Here is a 3,550-nt window from a genome sequence, read left to right as displayed (position 1 = left end):
GCTGGATGAGGCCTGTGGCCCTACTCAGGCCGGTTTCTGCTTCCCTAACTAATGCAGTCTCCTCATTTGATTCTTAATATATATTAGGTTCATTGTTTATCTATCTAGTTGTTGTCTTGGTGTCCTGTCAATTGGTGATATGGTGGTGTTAAAAATCTCCCACTATTAACTTGTGGGGTTTAATGTGTGATTTAAGCTTTAGCAAATAAGGTTGACCTTGTGTTTGGGGCATAGATGTTCAGAATTAAGATGTCCTTGGGTTGATTTTTCTTTTCATGAGTATGAAGTGTCCTTCCCTGTCTTTTTTTTTTTTTTTATTAGTTTTGGTTGAAAGTTTATTTTATTAGATATTAATACAGCTACTTCAACTTGCTTCTTGGGTCCATTTGCTTGGACTAATATTTCAATTCCTTCTCTTGTATCTTTTATGCCGGAGATTCTCTCTTCCATCTCCTGTATTCTGTTGGTGATACTTTCACCTGTTGTTCCTGTTCTCTTGATTTCCTCAGTTAATGTTTTCTTTATTGCTTTTGTTTCCATTTTCAGGTATTGAGCAGTTTTGTTTTTTATTTCTTTCATCTGTTCAATTGTATTTCCGTATATGTCTTTAAGGGATTTAGTTACTTCCTGTTTAAAAACCTCTAACTGTTTGATTGTACTTTTCCTCTATTTCTTTAAGGTACTTACTCATTTTCTCTTTAAAGGCTTCTATCATCTTTATTAAATTGGATTTAAGGTCATTTTCTAGTACTTCTTTTGAGTTAGAATATTCAGAACTTGCTTTAGCTGCATAGCTGTGCCCTGAAGTTGCCATATTGCCCTGGCTTTGTTGACTGTTATTTTGTTTGTTTATTTGTTTTTTTTGTTTTGTTTTTTGTTTTTGTTTTGGTTTGGTTTGTTGAGGGTCTTTAGGCATCTGAATAGCTTTAGTTCTTGGATGGTCCTGTTGTAGTAGGTATTGGAAGGGAGCAATCCTCCATAATTCTGGTATGCAGGCCTCTGATGGGTATCCTTGGGCTGTGTGTTTCTGGATCACCATGGTCTGATAAAATTGGGCAGAGAGGTAGCAAAACAATGGATGTCTAGCAGGGATAGCAGACTATTCATTGCAGCTCAGGGTACCACAGATGATTCAGCAGGTAGGGAAGATGGGTGTTGGAAGGGAGTCTAACTTGAATATTTTCAAATCAGCGGGTCTGATGAAGGTGGTCAGAGAGATGACAGTACAATGGACATCTTGCTTGGGATCGCTTGCTGCTCAGGCTGCTATAAGTGACTCTTGATGGGGCAAATAAACTCGTATTCTCAAACTGTCTCAGAATATTTCAGATGGCCAAAAAGAGAGACAAGTGCTAAGTGGAATGACTATGAAATCCTTTAAATTCCAGTTACCAGAGCAGGTCTGTCACATCAAGTTCTCCTGGCTTGTGATTGATAGAATTCCTTCTCCTTGTCCAATTGAACTTAGTTCTCATATAAATCATTTATATCACCAACTGCATTGATATAATTGTGTATGTAGTTATATATATATGTATATACATATATATGTGTGTTATATATATATATATATATATATATATATATATATATATATATATNTGTGTGTGTGTGTGTGTGTGTGTGTGTGTGTGTGTGTGCGCACACACACACACACACACACACACATGATTTTCCAGAATTCAAGAACTTTAGAGGACTGAGGACTGGGCTTAGTGGGGAAAGAAGGATCTTGCTGCACAAGACTGAGAACCAGGCAGAGGTCAACGCAGCACAAGCCAGCAAGATGGTGTCAGTTGAACCAGGCCGTCTAAGGCTGGCAGCATCCGCGCTGCTGCTCTGGAGCCCATGCCTGCCTGCTCCGGAGCTGTAAGCTCCAGCCAGGCTCTACCACAAGTAGGTTGTGGATCATTATGAAAACCCTGGGAACGTGGGGTCCCTTGACAAGACATGTAAAAATGTTGGAACCGGATTGGTGGGGGCTCCAGCATATGTTGACGTCATGAAATTGCAGCTCTAGGTGGATGAAAAGGGGAAGATTGTGGACGCCAGATTCAAAACATTTGGCAGCAGCTCTGCCATGGCCTATAGCTCCTTAGCCACGGAGTGGGTAAAGGGGAAAACGGTGGAGGAAGCCCAACATCAAAAACACGGACATTGCCAAGGAGCTCTGCCTGCCGCCTGTGCCTGTGAAACTGCATTGCTCCATGCTGGCACAAGAAGCCACCAAGGACACCCTGGCTGATTGCAAACTGAAAGGAGAGTCTAAGAAGGAAGAGACAGAGAAGGGAGCCCTAGAGACACTCCAGCCAGTCACAGCAGCTGCCTACTGCCACCCTGCACATCAAAGAAGCTACTCAAAACGCACACTATTCACCATATGTAGAAAAAGTGCCTTTGATTAGGTCTAATCCTGTGTTCCTTTCAGCTCAAATGTGTCCTTAGTGCAGTTAGTGTCTTGATTTAGTTTGTGGTCTGGGACTGAAATCAGCACTAAAGTCTTAAGCTCTGGAGAGTGACAAGGAGTTGTACCTGATCTGGGGTAGATTGCCAGCAGAGTGCCTTATGCTGGCTATCTGATGGGATCTATTACTGAGTACTTAGCAGATCTGCATATATATAATAATAAAAGAATGTGAGACAAAAAAAAAAAGAATAAAAGAGTGAGAACCAGAGTTTTAATCTGCAAACTCACACAAGGTCAGGTAGAATCATAAATACCTGCAGTCCCAGAACTCTTGCAGTAGCTGATGGTCAGAGATGGGAGAACTGCCAGAAACTCACAGGCCAGTGAGGTTGGTACACAAAGGAGAAAAAAACAGACCCTGACTCAAAGAAGTCTGCGCATGATGATTTTGCCTTAGATCATCCTTTGAATTACACATGTGCACTGTGGTCTCCACATGCCCATATTTACACACAGGAGTTTCTCGATCTCTCTCTCTCTCATTCTTTCTCTCACTTTCTCTTATGGACACAACACACACACACACACACACACACACACACACGCACACATTTTTTTTCTCTATTTCTCTTTATCTCATATACCACACGCGTGCATATGCTTGCTCACACACACACACACACAAACACACACACACACACCTGCTTTGTTCTATGTTATAAAGATGCTACAAAGTAATGAGAGCAGATAACTTCCATTAGAGGATTGTGTTATCACTCACATTGTTGAGAAAGCCCCATGCTTTACTATTTTTGCAATTTTTTTACTTTAAATTTAGAGACTATGTTGTCTGACTGAATCAGAAATGCCAAAACTACTTTGGGCAAGAAAAAAAATCGTGTTTTATTTTTTATTCAATATGGCAGTCTATAGGAAATCACTCCTGCCAAACCTGGAGTGAGCAAGATCAAAAGCATTAGTAACCTTTGAATCCAGGCAAGTCACCAAAGGGAAAAAAAAAGTTAATAACCAGGTTTAAAAAGTAGTAAAAGGCAAACTTTATAGTCTGAATTCCCATAGGAATAAATCAGGGTTGTTTCTTTTTTTTTTTCCTTCAAAAGAAAAATAAAACGTAAAGAGAGG

The 3,550-nt window shown here is 40.2% G+C and overlaps 1 pseudogene; it reads left to right on the top strand.

Annotated features, from left to right (window-relative positions):
* The first annotated feature begins 1,786 nt into the window (after positions 1-1,786).
* Positions 1,787-2,405, top strand: LOC110301442 (annotated as a pseudogene).
* Positions 2,406-3,550: the final 1,145 nt, after the last annotated feature.

Source organism: Mus caroli, chromosome 9 (genome assembly GCF_900094665.2).
Source record: "Mus caroli chromosome 9, CAROLI_EIJ_v1.1, whole genome shotgun sequence".
Lineage (NCBI taxonomy): Eukaryota > Metazoa > Chordata > Mammalia > Rodentia > Muridae > Mus > Mus caroli.
Note: the sequence above shows the minus strand (reverse complement) of the source record. Positions and strands in the feature narration are given on the sequence as shown.